This window comes from Medicago truncatula, chromosome 8 (genome assembly GCF_003473485.1).
Source record: "Medicago truncatula cultivar Jemalong A17 chromosome 8, MtrunA17r5.0-ANR, whole genome shotgun sequence".
Classification (NCBI taxonomy): domain Eukaryota; kingdom Viridiplantae; phylum Streptophyta; class Magnoliopsida; order Fabales; family Fabaceae; genus Medicago; species Medicago truncatula.
In genome coordinates this window covers 7,755,615-7,775,096 of record NC_053049.1, presented here as the reverse complement: position 1 = coordinate 7,775,096, position 19,482 = coordinate 7,755,615, and the positions used below count along the sequence as shown (strand labels likewise).

Here is a 19,482-nt window from a genome sequence, read left to right as displayed (position 1 = left end):
TATCTTTCTATCAACATAAAGTTCGTTAAAAATTATTTTTTAAAATAAAATATTAATAATTAGTGGGCTAAAAAGAGATAATTATTATGATATATATTAAAAATAATTGGAATTTTATCATGATATTTATAGGATTTGGAGATATATTTTTTAAAATCATTGTTTTATCATGATATTTATCTTATATAAAAAATTAATTAAAAATAAATAGAAAATATTCATTAGTAAATCTCACTTTTATTTTTTGAAAGATTTAGAAAATCTCACTTAATTTGAAATTATTAACTTGAAAGAATATATACCTAAAAATATATCTCTAAATCCTTTATAGTTCTAAGTTTATTTTTTTGACTTATAGATATTGGAATTTTAGGAATATTATGTTCCTATCATTTAAAAATCTGAACTTTATATACTTATCACAATAAAAACTCCAAGTTATAGCTTTTACCCCTCACTAGTTATAGTTTTTTTTATGGTGTTATTTTATTTTACAGTACAGTACTTTTTTGATAAACTTCAATTATAGTTATATTCATTGTTCATTTTGATTCTTTAGGATGAATACGTGACCCATAAAAAAGGTAATTTCTAAAATGTGATCAAGTACTTTAAGAATTGTTAGTAAAAAATAATAATTTGATTTCTAATTAAAAAATTTATATTTTTCTAAAGAAATTAAATTCATAAATATAATTAATTCATACTAATGTTTCAAATACCCGAGTCATAAATCACAATCCATGGAAAGGGTGGCGAACAGGGTGATGTCATGATAGTTCTGTTGTGCTTGTATCTTATCATACCACAAGACCTTGTCGAGGAATCGGGTTGTTTGGGAATATCATACTTAATTGTTTCTTCACAAATTATATGATGTTTGGTGGACAAAAAGCTATTTTGTTATTTATACAACTTTTACTTGAGATAAAAAATTGTGATTTGATTTAGTAAAGCACACAAATTCAATTATTGTCTTGTCCATTGCCCCCTAATTTGTCTTGCCCCTCTAACAATTTTGCAATCAAACACGTTATAATTGAAGTTGTCAATAAAGTCATGCTATATATAGCGAATGATGTATAGCTAATTCACACAAAGTGGTTAAATGGAAAAACAGTTTCTTTGATGCCATGGGAATTGTGTTCCCTAGAGCTTAGGTTTCTTTTCTTTGGTTTTTTGTTTCTTTTTCTTTACTTTTTTAGCTTTGTAACAAAAAAAAAAGTTTTTTGTAAGAGTTAAACAGATAAAAATATTTGTTAATTAATAAATAAAAGGACCAGAAAACTCTGGATTGTATATTTAAAATAAAGTAAATAAAAGGACCAGTTAATTCTGGAATATATAACTGAAATAAATAAAGTAATAAAGGGATCAGAAAAAATGTTTATATTGAAAGACATTGAATATGAATTATGAAAAATATTCACGTGAGAGAGATTGAATTCTTTTGTATTGTAAATTCTTGCCAATTGCCTTGATATGTTGCTATATTTATAGATGGCTGGAGTCTTTGAAGCTCACTTGAAATATACATAAACATATAGTTGTTGTTTGTACGTTTCAAAACAACCCATGTGCATTTGCTTTGTTGATTGATGCGCAAGGTTGCAAAAAAATATGCTATTCCAAGTGAAGAATGTTTTGTAGAACATTCTCTTCTTTCCAAGCCTTTTGAGACAACTCACGTGAGGTTGTAATAATACATCTATGATTAATTGTAAATTGATTGAACATAATGATGTCATCCTTATCTCTTTGTAGGTTCACCAGAATGTTCTTATTCTTTCTTTGTAAAAACAATTTTTTCTTCTTTCTTTAAGAACACATGATGTAATAATCCAACTGTGATCTTGTGTTAAATGGATGAGACATAATGACGTCATCCTTATCCGTTTGTAGTTTTACGAGAATGTTCTCAAGAACATTTTTTCTTTGTAAAACTATTTTTCTTCTTTCTTTAAGGCACGTGCTTTTTCAATATTTCTTTAAATGCAAAGCCTTTATGTAATAATGTGATATTCTTTTCATTTTTGTCATATATCAAAGTATCTTCTTTTGGTGAGACATAGAGAATATTTTGTTCTTGAATTTGTACCACAAAGTTCATTTATGTCCTTTTGTTTATTTGCTTTGATAAGGACGTTTTCAACTTCAGTTGTAATCTTAGAATGTTCTTCTCTTTAACAAGAACATTCTCATGAAACATTTTCACAAAACACACTAGTAGATAACAAAATAATAATTGTAATATTTTTGTTATCTTTTAAAACATCAAATGAGGATGTCTTCTTCACTTTGTATGACCAAAATGATATTTGTTGGAACATGAGAAACCTTTCTCAAAGTCAAAATTCCTTTGATTGATTGTTGTTCTCCAAATCATATATTGAATAGTGATAGAGGATTCTTAGACCATCATGAGTATTTTATGATAGAATCTCAAAGCATATGATCATGATTTTTTTTTTCTTTGATCATTCTCCGATCAATATCATAAATGAATGACTTAATAAATAATTCATTCATGAATTGATTTCTCTTTAAAGCTGATTCTAATCATTTTGATGAAACGATGAGAATAATTTCTAGTGTAATATGCATTCTCATCGTGAGAACATTCTTTCATCGGAGTTGATAATGTTCTCTTCTATATAGGATGACAATATATTCTCGGTTAATTAACCTTTAATTATTTTGTTGATGATGCAAATTATCTCATAGTTCATGTTGGTGATTGCACACAATATTTCTTTCCATTGAGTATCTTTGAGATGTTTTAGTTTAGGCATGCATGTAATCATGAAGGTACATTTAGTCATTCTTTTGAATGAAACTTTTGTACCTTTTCCTTAAACTCTTTTTTAGAAGCTATTTGAAGATAATTCATTTCAAATTTTAATCATTGATTCCTCAAATATTTAAGGCTTTGATGAAAACCATGTGGTGACAAGGATGTGTCAATTGATCATAAAATTTATCTTCTTGTTGAATCTTCAATCAACACTCATTTAATTCAAACAATACTTTTTATATCTTCTTTGAGTTTGTGATAGTACTGTTTTGGTATTCTTCCAATGAGTATATATATGCACTTGTAAGAGACTTCTTTCTTGTCAACTTATTTTAAAAGACTTAAGTGCAAACATGAGTAGATCACCATTCATAGAACTTAGTGTTTATTTCATAAGAGTTGTTATCAATAAATCATTGATAAAAAAGATTTTTGTTTCAACAATCCTTCCCTTTTTTATGATGACAAACCTTTTGAATAAGTCTTAAGTTTTACAGATGTGTATAATAAAAAATGTAAGAATGTTCATAGATATGAAATTAAGCTCCCTTAAACACGTGCAAGAGTTGAATTCTTATCATTCTAATTAAACTCCCACTAAACATATGCAAGAGGTTAATTCTTTACATTCTTCATTTTGATCAAATCCATCTTGGATTTTTCTCCCCATCATATGTTACTATCTCATCACATATCTCTCTCCCCCTGTTGACATCTATAAAAAAATATTGAGTATGATATATATAAAAAATTAAGTATAGATGTGGGAAGAAACAACAAAAATATATTGCACATAAGAATCGCGTTTTCTTGAGAAGTCATATTCTCTTATCAAACATAATCAAGCATGTATCATGATTAATATGCATTTCAGTTTATCATTTGAATAATGACAATTATGATCAATTGATCATTTTCAACAATTTTTTAAAACCAGAGAAAATAACTCATTAGTTGAAGCGATGAAATCAGAGTCATTTGACACAATGTTAAAAATATTTCTCTCTTCAAAGATTTTCATGTTGAAGATTTTTCTATTTTTGTCACCAAATTCTCTATTTTTGTCTCCAAATTTTGGAAGTGCAACAAGGTAGACATTCAACAATAATTAAACAAAATATTCATGCCAAGAACATGTTCAATACTACCTCCGGTCCTATTTATAAGAGAAATTTAGGTCAACAAAAGTGAATGTATTTGGACTGAATTTTTAACTAGATACATCAACTTTTGCTGACCCAAAATTCTCTTATAAATAGGACCGGAGGGAGTATTAGTTTAGGAACAAAATATGTAAATCCCTTTTTAGATCAATTTTGAATTTATAGTTAACTAGATTGTCGACCCGTGCGCCGCACGGGTTTGTTTTGCTGGAATATATTTGTCAATAGTGTAATGTTACAAATTCATATAAACAATAGTGTTCTTAAAACTAAGACCCAAGTTGCTAATACTTGAAAACATATCTAAAAAAAAAATGTTGATAATCTAGTCGACATAAATTTAATAATAATGTTTGGTCAAAATATAGCAATGTCAATTTCATTAAAATGCAACACCAAAAAAAGTTGAAGTCTGATATTGACATAACATAAGTGATACTTTTTTAGAATACGAATTATGAAAAACTTCCTCACAAATTACTTGCAAAATAATGTTAGATCGATGACCCTGAACTTCTTTCCATTCTTCTTGATGTCCCACATAGCATCATTTTCTACAACGTGACCAATCACATGTACGAAATGCATCAAAATCATAACTTCCAGAATATGAATACGACCAATTATCTTCTCTTCTATTGAGGACTTCAATATTAATGCAAAAGAAGCAAAATCAGAGCTGTTTAATGGTATGTTGGCACCGTTCATAATTTTCATCCAATGCATCTTATAAATAGCAGAATACGATATAAATTATAACATAAAGCAAAAAACTCAATATGACAATGATTAAAGTCCCACTTTCTCATCCACCAACATGAGGTTCATACATGTTATCTCGTTAGGCTTTTGTTTGTCATGAATGCACCAAATATGTACTTGAAACCTGAATCTTCAGCTTGAGGTCCTTCTTGCCAACAGACACCATTGAGATCGAAGTGAAAACGGAGGCCATAGCAACGATGTTTGGTTTGCAACGCACCAAAAAGGAACAATGTGGGAAGAATGTTGGAAAAAAGAAGCAGCTAATTAACAGTCCAGAACCGAGTTTTTAAGTATATAGTAAACCAAAGTATAACAATAATTATTTTTATTTTTTTTGGTCAGGAAACAATAGTTATTTTGCCATCTAACAAAGTACAATTAATCCAATGTAGGAAATATCATTTATAAGGCCTAGGAAACGTGAACAACCAAGTAAATTATTTTTGTATGTTTATAAAATAATAAAAAGCCAGAGGAAGCACAACGGTTAGCTTAGCTATCCCCCAATTTTAAGTTATGATTTTTGTTAAGTGTGGGTCCATATACAATATAAACAATAGCCAAAAAAATTTAAGTCATAAGTATTTAACCTGGTATGTTACTGCCAAAACATTAAACTAACAACTTGCAAAAAATTTATATATATCAACAAAAAACTAACAGCTGGCAAAATGAGAAACAAATTTTTACGGTTTAGTTGTAGTATCTAACCATGTGTACATTAATATATAAGGAAAGCAATAACAAATTAATCACCCACCTCTTCCATGTCGTATTCAACAATATACAGGTACTTCATCTTCAACTTATTCATAGCTTTTTCCAGGTCAGAAACAGGGTTGGAAACCAACGGAGCTACCAAAATTACAAACGAAAAAGGAAAAAAAATTAAATGACGTGAAAAAAGGTCCTCTCAAAAAAGTATAAAGAGTATAAGGGCCTCTCAAAATTAAATGACATGCATAGATCAGAATGGTTTCCACATTATTTCGGCCAGCCACGGAACAGTTTGAAAAGATTGAATTGAGTTTCAAAAAAGAAGAGTGAAGCACCAAAGGACATCATAGCGCATGCATTTATATTGAGTGAATTAGGTTGGATGAATGTGCCAATAGGCATGGGAAATAGAGTATGAATAAGAGTTGATGGTTGTTCTGGTTTTCTAGATGGAAGTCAAAAGGCCCTTACTAATGTTGTATTTTTTTATGCTTGGAAAACGCATGCATGGAACACTAAAGGGTTACAAACAACACGGCAAACAAAAAATGACCACAACATTTGCCAAAGAAATTCAAAATCAGAACATTTGGGAGGGAAAATATTTGGGGTTAACCTAATCAGTAAATAATGCAAGGTACGTAATTAGAGGGAAAATCATATGGTTAATGATAGCCAGACTTGACAAGCATTAAGAGTAAGGGATTTATTAACAATTCACACAATTATTCTCTTATTAAATATGATTTTTATTTTATTTTATTTTATTTTGTTGAAATCTTATCAACGATAAAACTCCATTAAAATATTCATATTGAAAGACATTGAATATGATTTTTAGATAAGTCATCGAAAATCAATTCATGAAAATACATATGACATATATTGTATTATCGAAATCATGATATTTTGACATTTTTCTTGTTCTAAATCTCATGTCTATCATCCATTATGATTAAGAGACTAACTCATGGAGTTTTAGCGTATTAATGATAAGGGATATGTTTTCTATAAAAGATATAGAAAGACATTTACATAACAAGATATTGATTAATAATGCAATCAATATACATTTAAAGTTTTGCCTAAAAAATATGAACTTACACAAGTGTTAATTCATTAGGCTTATACATGCACATTTTAATTGATCTTTATAATTAAGGTATTTTTATGATCCAATTCTAAGGCATATCATGATATGTCATCTTGGGAATAAAGTTTAGATGAATCATTAAAAGTAAGAATGATTCAAGTTGCATTTTACAACAAGAACTTATTTAGAAATGCATTTTAAGAATATTAGAATGATTTCATTAAGAATGTCGACAGATGAATTTGTCGAAATGATGTTGAATCATTTATCATTCATAAAGATATCTTAGAAGGAATGAATGTGCACCTTATTGAATTTAGAACACACTAATTCATGTTAAATGCATTCTTAAACATGTCTTCTTAAAACTTAAAGCATAAATGAACAATTTAATCATCAAATTGGTGTTCTTTGTTTTTTAGTTCCTCCAAAAGGGTTCGTTGGAGTTTTCACTTTCTTGTTCGCCCACCCATGCCTTCAATAACCATGTCTTTTTCAGCTAAACTTTGAAATAAAAAGGCACTCATTTCAAGTGTTCAATTGTTCATAGTTAATCACAGATGGCAAGGTTATTAGAAATTTAAAAAAGTCCTTACTTATTAAGCACCAAACCATGGTTGAGGATGAGAATCTTTCAAAAAACAATGGTTGAGGATGAGAATGGCTTCGATGGAGGAGAGAGTGATTTTTTTAACGATATAAAACCAAAAAGAGGCTCTGACCAAATAAAAAAAACCAACAAGAGGCAACCGGATATACATAGTCAAATATAGAGGTTCATTGTGTTTGTGAAAATGAGAAACAAAAAACAAAGTTTACATATTAAAATAAGCTTAACGACAAGTAAACAAAATGTAAAGTACAACTCTAATTATTTCTTTAATAAAATACCAGTTTCATATATATCTTAATTTCCTGAGCATCATATTTCATATGTCATTCCAACCTTTATAAGCTTCTTGCGAGGGATAGCCATCAACTCATCTCTTTGTTGAAAGTTCCTTCCTAAAAAGTTATATGCGCTGACAACAATCTTATTTAAGAATGATGATTTTGGATCTGCCACTACCTCTGTTTCCCCTAGCATATACACTACACCTTTTTCCAATGCCTTATCTATAACCTTTATCTCATTTTCAATTCCTTCAACCATATCCAGTGATTGAATTGAATTCAAAGATGCACATGACAAAGATATAGATTTTTCTTCATCATCACCATCTTCTTCACATTTTGTTGTTTTTTCAAGATCAAACATATACTTACTTTCTTGTGTAATAAATTCTTTAGATGTTGCACCAATTGAGACTCAAACTCCATAGAATCTCCAATTACATCGTTGTAACCATGCCTTACAATGCAACGAAATATTTTCCATTCTCTTGGCTCCACATGTTGAAATAGAAACTTCTCTTCCAATGCAACACTAGTAATTGGAATTGCCTTAATGGAAACAAATACAACAACTGAATGAATAGTTGGTATGTTGGCAATGAAGTGAAGGAATATTGGAGGAATTCCTTGTACTAGCTCACAATACAAAACTCCAATTCCAGGCATGCGATTTGTGTTTAGATCATTCACCAATTTTAACAAATACTCGGAAGAGACTTTATTCTTGAGTTCAAACATGTACCTTTCTTTTTGTGCATAAAACCATATTGCCATTACCACAGTGAAGATGACTGCAGATACTAAAGGAAGAAAACCACCTTCTTTGAACTTTACCATTTGTGCCGATAAATAAACTAACTCAATGCAACCAAATGGTATACAAAAGAGAGATACTTTCCATATGCTTTTCTTCCATACAATCAACATTACAACGGAAACCAAGAATGTTGTGATGACCATATCACAAACTATTGCAACCCCTGCATAAAACATAACGCTCGACATTGTCATGATATTGTAAATTTTACATATACCAGTAAATATATAAGAGGGGATATGGTATATATATATATCACATATATCTATCTATATATTCTAAAGAATATACGTGACACACACACACATATATATACAAATAGAGAGAGGGAGAGAGATATGTTGAAGCATAATTACCATATGCGTTGCTCAGTTTTTCCGAGCTTCTAAAGAGAGCAGTAACCACAATACATGCAACCATAAGCATATAATTGATTTCAGGAATATAAACTTGGCCTTGATGTTTGGTAGAAGTGTGCACAACCTTAACCCTTGGGAAACAACCCATACTTAAAGCTTGAGATATAATGGAAAATGCTGCGGAAACTATTGCTTGGCTAGCTATGATGGAAGCAACAACCGCAACAACAAATGTTGGCCAATACAAAGGACCTACATGGATATTACAAGATAATTAACATTGATAAAACCTTTGATAATTAAATAAAAAATGTTTAAACCTACGTGTATAAATATATCTTTAAAAATTAATTAATATTGTACCGGGTATGCATTCATAGAAAATATTTGACACAGTGTGGGGAAACTTTCTAAGATATGCTGCTTGTCCACTATATGCTGCCAATATTGCTGGAAGTGTAATAAAAGAGAAGCTCATCTGCAAAATGTATATATACATCAATAGTGCAAGTGTGTAATTATAATAAAGATCTAATTTTCAAATACAAAGTTCTATATTATTTTTTATATAGAAAATCACCACACTTTTTTCTTTTGTCATTTGCATTAATTTTGTACTACTTTTTACGTAATAACATATCACAATTTTTTCACATAATTAAATCATTGCGATTTTTCATTTTAGCACAAAAGTTAATTCCAATTTAATAATACTTACTTGGATGGCTCGAACGTTGAAGTGACCCAAGTCAGCAAACATGGCCTCACAACCTAAAATTAAGCATAAATACATATATTTGAATATTAAAATAAAAGAGAACTCAAATAAAAAATTTAAAAATTACAGGCTTGTAAAATATGGACCTCCCAAAAATGTTCAATGCTAAACCCTTACAATTTTTGGACAAAAAATAAATTTTATAATAATAATTGGGAAAAATGTAATATTTCATCAAAATGTACTAAAAATATTAAGATTCATATTCGATGCACTCTACCATTGCATAGGAAAATAACAATGTGAATTATACCTGAGATGCATAAAAATACTCTGACATCCACGCATTTTTTCCATTGCGTTGGAAGTAATCAACAATATATTTTGGATTGATAGCAAGTAATACTCTGACATCATATTTGAACACGTTGTAAATACCAGTTGCTCCAATTAATATAAACCATATGGTTAAAATTGGAGCAAATGAAAATCCTACTTTGCTAGTACCAAATCTTTGTGCACAAAAAAGGATCACCAATATTGCTATAGTGATACTCACAACATAATCTGAAAGTGAAAAATAAGCAAAATATTATAATAATTACAACACAAAATAAATCATTAGGAAAAAAACACACAAAAAAAGAATAAATAAGTAAATAAAAATTTGAAGTCTTCTTAAATTAAATACCTTGACCCAATTTAGAACTGATTCCGTTTACTGCTGAAATAACTGCATGTACAATTGAGCAAAATATTTTTGTCAAGTCCATCCAATGTTAAAAAATGGTCAATAACATTGCATATAATATCTCTAAAAAAAACATTGCATATAGAAGTATTATTTTCTTTATAGTTTTTGTGAACATGTCAATGTTTGACCAAGATTTTAATCTTTTTTCCATCAGACATTTTGGTAAGACACGTTGTGCTTTACTAATAATTACTAGAGCGGTCAATTTGATTACTATTATGAAACTAGAGAAAATGTGAAAATGATTCTTATTGCTTGTGAATGAAGTGAGTACAATCATACATATATATACAAGATGTAACTGTACTACACTTAAGCTAATTGTAGTATCACTTAAAGTTATGTTTCACTCTCTTTTGATGCATTGTGCACATGGTGTAATAATTACCAATTTGTATTATTTTGTTTTTTTCTCAATACATACAATCATACATATATATACAAGATGTAACTGTACTACACTTAAGCTAATTGTAGTATCACTTAAAGTTATGTTTCACTCTCTTTTGATGCATTGTGCACATGGTGTAATAATTACCAATTTGTATTATTTTGTTTTTTTTTCAATACATACAATCATACATATATATACAAGATGTAACTGTACTACACTTAAGCTAATTGTAGTATCACTTAAAGCTATGTTTCACTCTCTTTTGATGCATTGTGCACATGGTGTAATAATTACCAATTTGTATTATTTTGTTTTTTTCTCAATACATATGTTTACTTACTTGTGGTGATGAGTAAAATTTAGTAGACAAAACTGTAAAGGTGAAAGTTAATAATTAACCTGACATTGGTGGAGTGAAAACCCCATCACCTATAACCATGGTAGTTCCCAATATAGTCATAAATAAAAGAAGAACACGTGCAAAATGACTATTTTCAAGCTTCTTCTTCAATTGTTGGTTGCTAGATGGTGTTTCTAATTTGTAGTTAGAAAGCTCCATGTCCTCTGGTTGTTGATTTGGAATCAAACTCACATTGGCATGCCTACATAGCAATGAATATAGTGCAAATGCCCCACCTAAATAAAAAGCCAAAACAATCTCATTAAATATTTTACTTATGTACTATTATTTTGCTATTTTTTTTTTTAACCAAAAGTATTATTTAGTTATGTGTAGTAAACATGATATCTTACCATTGCCATTGTCGTTAGCCTTAAGTACAATAAAGACATATTTGAGCAATGGGAGTGCCAAAATGGTGTAATATATGACAGATAAGACCCCAAGAATGTCATCAGTGTGATCAATACCCTTTGGAAAGGTGCTTGCAAGAACATAAAGTGGAGATGTTCCAATATCACCATATACAACTCCCAAACTTTGAAATGCCAAAGCAAGAGTAGCCATCCAACCCAACTATTAATTAATAATCAACATTCAAGAAACAAGTAATTATAATTATAAATTTAATCCAAATGGACAAAAATGCATCTAATTTACAACATAATTTATTATTTTCAATAAAAAGAAAATGGCAACGTGAACTAATTAATTTAAGATTTATTCTAATTACACCCATGAAATTTCGGTTACACTCCAATTTAACAAAAACACCCTTCAACCCTTTTTAAATGGCTTATGGAATTTGTTTAGTATATGGAAGCATAATCACTCGAATACCACCGTATCACTAATTCAATACAAATCACTTACGGGAATTGGAAAAAAGATATCATGGAAGAATTTTCTTCTCCACCTTGGTTACACAAGAATGGATCATCAGTAAGAGATCATGGAAAAATATTTAGACAAATTCACTGATTCAAAGTATATGTAAGTTGAGAGATCATGGAATAGATTTTGACAAATTCAACGATTCATAGTATCATTTATGTACGTAACTATAAAGATTAATTTCATTGTATATGTGTGTGGAAAGAGATAATTCAATGAGAGAAAAAAGAGAAGATGAAAAAACAATTGGTAGAGAAACCTTTGAAGAGTGATTAGTGATGTTGGAAACTATTCCAGCCTTAATAGTGAGTGAGTTAGCCATTGATGTCGTTCTTTCTTTGAGGCTCTTCTTGTTCATTGTCTCCTTCCACTTTTTTATCTCTACTTCCTCCATGTTTGCACAATCTCCTTCAGTAGACATTGGGGATCGATACGTTTTACAATTGAGACATTTTTTTATCTTTACAATGGCAAGGGGTTTATATAGGAGGATATCACAAGAATTAAATATACTTTCCTTCAAAAAAAAAAAAAAAAAAGGATATTTATGTTTGACCATGAACCATCTTTTTTTTTTGGTTACATACCATGAACCATCTAATTCATGATTACCATAACAAATTGATTGCAATTATTTTCAATATATATTAATTTTTATGACAAATATACTATACTATATAAAAAAGATATGATAAAATAATATTATTTTGTGTAACGTGATATAGTAATTTTTTTTTTTTTGTCAAGTAGCCTAGTGGCTATAGCTCATACAATTTAATTGTGGAGAAGTGGAGTGTCCGGGGTTCGAACCCCGGCTCCTGCATATAATATTCAATATCCCTACCAACTGAGCTAAGCTTACGGGGATTGATATAGTAAATTAATTAATGCTTATTTTGACTATAAGTTTTTTTTTTTATAGGGAATTTTGACTATAAGTGTTGGTCAAATGTTTAATTATTACAAAATTGTGATAGAGTTTATTTACATTATCTTTGAGTGAATTGGGTATTTGATGGATGAAAGGGCAAATACTGATAAGTGCATAAAATTGTAGTAAATAATAGATTTAATATATGCTTTGGTTCCTTAACTTATTTTTTATTTTTATTTTGATCATCTAATTATAAAGTGTCTCAATTTGGTCTCATAACTCTTCTGCCGTTATCATTTTGGTCATTTTCGTCTGTTTTTAACACTAAATGTCTAAGGTGGACCAACATTATAGGTGGTCCTCCATAGACCTTACTAAGTTTTTTAATTTTAACCATTTGATATTTTAGTTAAAAAGAGGATCGTTGGATTGTGCATGTCTATTCTATCTTATAGTGTACCATTTATTAACTAATTTTTCCTCCATTCTTCATCCTCCGATTAATCATCTTCAACTTAATTTTTCCTCCATTTTTCATACCAACCCATAATTTTTTCTTCTTTCTCCTCATTTCATTTTTTTTTTTTGGTCAAACTTTCTCCTCATTTTTTCCTTTTCTTTTTCTTTCTTTTTTTCCTCTTCCCCTCGTTATCTTTCTTTCCCATTTTTCTTCTTCTTTCCTTTTCTGGTTTTCCCTTTCCTTTTCCTTAATTTTCTTCATTAACGCAACGTTTTCATTTCTTTTTCTTTCCTTTTCTTCTTCTTTCCCTTTTTCTTTCCTTTTTTGGGTTTTGAATTCATTTAATTAATTCTTGTTTTTGAATCATTGAATTTATAGGTTCTAGATCATTGAATTTTTGGATTTCGAATCAAATTCATTAGAAGAAGAAGAAATGTCTATTGTCTGATTGATTCAGAACCAAAAATGGGGGGTTTAAAGGGATTAAAGAAATTAGGATGAATTGTTCTTTCTTCTCTGTTATGGTGACTGTTGATGGAACTCAGATTTCATTTTTGAGTTATTTTGATTACTGATTTTTTGTGATGTTGTAAATCTGAGGTTGTGATTTTTTGTGAATTTTAGTTTCAATTACAGAGAATGGATTTAGGTTTTTGAAAAAGAAAAAAAATCTGAAAAAGTTAATGAAGACATTAGGAAGAAGAAGAAGTTTAGATACAATGGACATACAATCAAATGGTTAAAATCACATAAAAAAATTTAGACATTAAAAAACTAACGGAGAGGACCATATTAAGAAACGGAGGAAGACTTACGGAACCAAATTGAGACGTTTTATAATTAGAGGACCAAAATGAAAATCAAAAATAATTTAAGGAACTAAAGCATATATTAAGCCTAAATAATAAAATAATAAGTTTATCATCTCGAGAGAAATTGTCGTTCAATTTGATATCAATTTGATAATTATTTGAACTTATTTGCATATAGCCTTACCAATAATTCAATCCTTTTAAGGTGCCCCAAACTCAACCACTTTAATTTCCTGATTTCGTTATCTTTTTTTTGAAAGGTGATTTCGTTATCAAAAAGTAATAATCACTTTTATAAAAAAAATAAAATAATAATAATCACTTTGCTTATCTTAGCTACGCTCCTTTTCTCTTTTAAAACTACACTTTGCTTATTTTAGCTACGCTCCTTTTCCCTTTTTTTTTTTTAGGTATACGCGTAGGCTACACAACATTGTTTGTGGTTTTGAGTGTTAACCATATATAGTTATGAGAAATGATATTTATAGAACTATTTTTTAACAACTTTTGTGACAATTTTCTCTCTTATACTTACATTATATTTTTACTTTCTCTTTCTATTACTTTGATATTTGTGTCAATGCATACTTTTCTTTGTAAATGTAGTTGTCAATTTAGTTGTCATTTGTCAAGCAAATTGATGTTCATATAACACTACTTTATAGTTATATATTCTCCCATGTATCACTTTCACACCCATGACCGTCCTATAAAATTAGGTGTCTGACTCTCATGACAAAAACAAGTCCTTAATAAAATAAATTATCTTTTTAAAGAATAATTTTTTATTTAATTAAAAATAACATTTTTTTTAGGGAAATTAAAAATAACATTTGTAAATATAAAAAAAAGTCTTGTAACTGACAAAAAAAATCATATTCTAATTAATAATATAAAAATACAACTTCAAAAGAATATTCTTATCACATTTTAGGTTGTTATTTTTCTTAGGTAGTATAGAGGCAAATCAGAAGTTTATGTTTTTTTAGAATAATTATAATGTTTGTTGTTTTTTAAATAAATTATATAATGTTTGTTGTTAGAACTTAGAGCAATGTGTTTCTCTGGTTTACTGTCTGATGTTATTATTAATGGTGGCTGAAATTTGCCGGATGAACTGACCTCAATCCCTGGTGTTGCTTCTCGGCTGCCCTCTGTTGTGCTTCCTTCTTCGGAGCTACCGGACTTCCTTTCTTGGCCGCTTGCCCAAGATGGAAAGTTAACTGTCAAGCTGGCCTACTCTTTTCTCACGTCGCATACTCCTTGTGTTCCGTGGGCGTCAACTATTTGGAATTCTTGCATCCCTCCTTCTCATTCTTTTATTTGTTGGAGGCTGGCTCATGATAGATTACCCACGGATGATAACCTCTCTTCACGTGGGTGTGCTTTGGTTTCGATGTGTAGCTTTTGTTTGGAGCAAGTCGAAACTTCGGATCATTTGTTCCTTCGCTGTAAGTTTGTGGTGACGCTTTGGAGTTGGCTTTGTTCTCAGCTGCACGTTGGGCTGGATTTCTCCTCCATTAAGGCGCTGATGTCCTCTCTCCCTCGCCATTGTTCTTCTCAAGTGCGGGACTTGTATGTTGCTGCGGTTGTGCATATGGTTCATTCTATTTGGTGGGCTCGTAATAACGTCAGATTTTCTTCGGCTAAGGTTTCCTCTCATGCGGTCCAGGTTAGAGTACATGCTTTCATTGGCTTGAGTGGCGCTGTCTCCACCGGTAAGTGTATTGCTGCAGATGCTGCTATTCTGGATGCCTTTCGGATTCCTCCTCATCGTCGGTCTATGCGCGAGATTGTGTCTGTCTGTTGGAAGCCGCCTTCCGCTCCTTGGGTTAAGGTTAACACGGACGGATCCGTTCTTAACAATTCTGGCGCTTGTGGTGGTTTGTTTCGTGATCATTTGGGCACTTTCCTAGGCGCCTTTGTTGGTAATTTAGGAAGGTGCTCGGTTTTTGACACAGAGGTGTCTGGTTTCATCCTTGTTATGGAGCATGCTGCACTTCATGGTTGGTATAACATTTGGTTGGAAAGCGATGCTTCTAGTGCTCTCATGGTGTTTAAAAATCCTTCATTGGTTCCTATTCTTCTTCGGAACCGTTGGCATAATGCTCGTACTCTTAATGTTCAGGTTATTTCCTCGCATATATTCAGAGAAGGAAATGTTTGTGTCGATCGATTAGCGAACCTCGGTCACTCTGTTGTTGGGGAGGTTTGGTTGTCTACTTTACCGTCCGATTTTCACCAAGTTTTTTATGAGGACCGCTGTGGTATGCCTAGGATTAGATATCCGTAGGTGGCTGTTGTTTTTTGTTTTTCTCTGAGGGTTTTGGCCTAGTCCCCCCTCTTGTAATTTTTTTCCCCTTTTTTATTTATGTTATTTTTGAGTTTGGCGGTGCGTTTCTCCTGCTTTACCTAAAAAAAACTTAGAGCAATGTTATTTTATACAACATATACGGAAAAAATTATATTAATTATTTACCAAATAATGAATTAAAGAAGAAAAACTAGAATGTTGGGAGTTGAACTCAAGACTAAGGATACTGCAGTCCAAAAACAGTACAACCAAGTCACATACCCACGACCACCGTAAACCACATCACTTGTATGTAATCCATTTAACTTGCATTATATATTAAAATATATATATATTTTAAGCCTCAAATTTTAGAGATTCAGCTTCATAGAGCTGTTTCCACCCTAATGGACGGCCCTGTTCACACATTTTTATCTATACTCCTATATTCCTTATCTTATGAATTATGATGATACACCAATAGTCAAAATTTTCACTTTCAAATTAAGGTCAATGGTTAACTAATTTCCACTTAGCTATAGTCATGAAGTAGGTGACAAAATTATTAGCCCGAATTTCTCATTAAAAAGACAAATACATAAAAAAACACTAAATTAAATAATAATCATGATATATACCACTAATTAAGATAGAACCCCGGACTCTCCACTTCTTCACAATTTAATTGTGAGTTCTAGCCACTGGATTACTTGACAAAAAAAAAAGATATAAACTTTATAACCTTACTTTTTTTTTTTTTTGGTCTTAGATGAAGTAGTAATCCACTGAAAATAAACTCACACACAACTGTGAGATCCCGGGTTCGAACCCGAGTCACAACGTCCAGCCTTGCAATTTCGGCATTTGCCAGTTGAGCTAGGACTTCTAGACCTTTGTGACCTTACTTTATTAATGAAGAAAATCAGTCATCGAACAAGCAAGCAAAAAAAATTGTATATGTTGTGGCAATCACTTTTGGTTATTATTTTAAATTTGTTAACAAGACAAATGAAGATTGAAATAGATCATTCGATATTAAACGTGTCTTAGATATTAAAAGTGTTAAAAAAAAAAAATTCAGAGAATCAAACCACAATTATGAAAAAAAAATTTGATAAAATTAATTAAGATGTAAAAAATAATATTATAATATATTAATTATATATATATATATTATAATCAATATTCGTCCGTAAAAAAAATATTAAGTTAAGTTTATTTTTTTTATTCAGTTTCATTTTGTTACGTAACAAAAAAAAAAATAGTAAAATCTTAGTTATGTGTGTTGTTGTTTTTTTTTTTTTTTTTTTTTTTATTGTTACGTGTTTTGCTTTAGTAAGATAAGTGTATAACAATTTTATTACTCATGCACCGTCAAAGATAACTAACATTATAATTAAAGTATAGACTTAAATGTTCTTTTGGTCTCTTAACTAAAAAAAAGATTATTTGAGGATTTAAAGTTTTTTTTTAGTCTCGTTTTGGTCCCTTATGTTAGGTTTCCGTTAGGGTTTTAAAAAAAAAGTTAACTTCTGAACACGTGTCACCTTGCCATTGGCTCTGAGTTTTTTTTTTTTTTTTTTACAAAAAAAAAATTATTATTTAAAAAAAAAATCCCAAAGCCAATGACAACGTGACACGTGTCACCTTGTCATTAGTTCTAGGAATTTTTTTTTTAAAATATATTTTTTTTTGTAAAAGAAATAATAATCTCAGAGCCAATGACACGGTGAGACGTGTCCACCCTTAACGTTTTTTTAATAAAACTAACGGAAACCTAATAGAAGGGACCAAAACGAGGCTAAAAAAAAACTTAAAATCCTCAAACAATCTTTTTTTATTAGTTAAGGGACCAAAGCGAGACCAATTAAATAGTTAAGGGACCAAAAGAGCATTTAAGTCTAAAATATATGTTTTGAAAAAGTGGATCCAGAGAGAATCGAAGGAGGTTACATAAATTCATAAGCTCCTTGTTAAGCCGGAGGGTAAGCTGAAAGTTTAAGCTTATTGAAATATGACATAAGCAGCTTATGAAACTATGATAATCTATTTTTATTTATTTACCCAAACACCTTTAAAAAGACTTATGGGAGTAGATAAACTCACATAAACTCAAAATAAGCCAATCCAAACGGGGTCTAAACTGATTTTAATGTTTAAGGCAGATGTTAAAGAACCTAAAATGAGTAATTTTACATTGGAAAACATAACATTTTAATGTTTAAGAAGTTGAATGCACGACTTTTGATACATATATTTCTATAATGAGTTTTTTTTAACATGTACTCTTAAGGGCACAAGTTAACATTTGTATTGAGACGAATCATTTGCTTGACATCTTTTACTTTGTCTTACTCAGATCTCTTGCAATATCATCAAGAACTAATGAACCAAGAGTTTCAATAGCTTCATTATAGTTTTGTTCTGTCACACCAAAGCTTCCACGGCAAAAACCATAACCCCACCTACCAAAACAAGAGTGACCATAAGCAACTCAATGAAATAAGCGAAGATACACTGACCTTTTCCTTGAAGCATCTTCAACTGCAATGTACCTTGCTCCAAGATTGGTGCTAATTTGGTTCCATAGATCCATGATTCCTCTCCCATTAAGACATACCAAATGGCCATAACCATTGCAATGAATCACACCATGATCATCAAGAGCTTCTTCATTTAAGGGTTTATGATTGCCCACCCATCATCCATTGGGATTATAAAATGGTACCTTCTCTATGATACAAAATGTCCACTACAAATACAAAGAGAAAAATTACCTCATTAATCATGGAAATCACAGTCAATCCAACAAAGCACATTGCATGTGACAATGAAATAGAATCATCTGGATCAGCCTTTTCCATATATGGAGAGCTGCTGCAGGATAGGAGATATAGGAGTAGAGTTAACAATAATATAGCTTGGGCTTCTTCTGTATTCTGTGCTCTGCTTGTGTTAGATAGAGTTTAGGTGTTAGTTTGGTGCCTTTATTTATGACCTATAAATATATAGGGTTGGTGGTGGTATTATTTACTCCCTTTATTTATGACTTTAGTCCTTGGCCACCATCTTGTAATTTTATGTTTTGATTTTAACTAGTGGATCAAGTGATATTTCGGTCTTAACTCTATTGATTAATTAGGCTATTTGTTTCTTTAGCTTTTCTTGCTTGCTAGTGTTTATCTATACCGAGGGTCGGTCGTCCTTATATACACAATTCTACAAAAAAAAAAAAAAAAACAAAGGATTATTGTGATTCTTTGAAATAATTTTTTAAATTA

General features: G+C 30.4%; 1 long non-coding RNA gene and 1 pseudogene across 1 annotated transcript; both read right to left on the bottom strand.

Annotated features, from left to right (window-relative positions):
- Positions 1 to 7,264: 7,264 nt before the first annotated feature.
- LOC120577368 (potassium transporter 5-like) lies at positions 7,265 to 12,382 on the bottom strand (annotated as a pseudogene).
- A 5,987-nt stretch (positions 12,383 to 18,369) lies between these two features.
- LOC120577698 (uncharacterized) lies at positions 18,370 to 19,179 on the bottom strand. Its single transcript, XR_005643664.1, has 2 exons — positions 18,757 to 19,179; positions 18,370 to 18,666 (listed from the first exon to the last, which is right to left on the bottom strand). It is a non-coding gene; the product is annotated as an uncharacterized lncRNA (long non-coding RNA).
- Between the last annotated feature and the right edge of the window lie 303 nt (positions 19,180 to 19,482).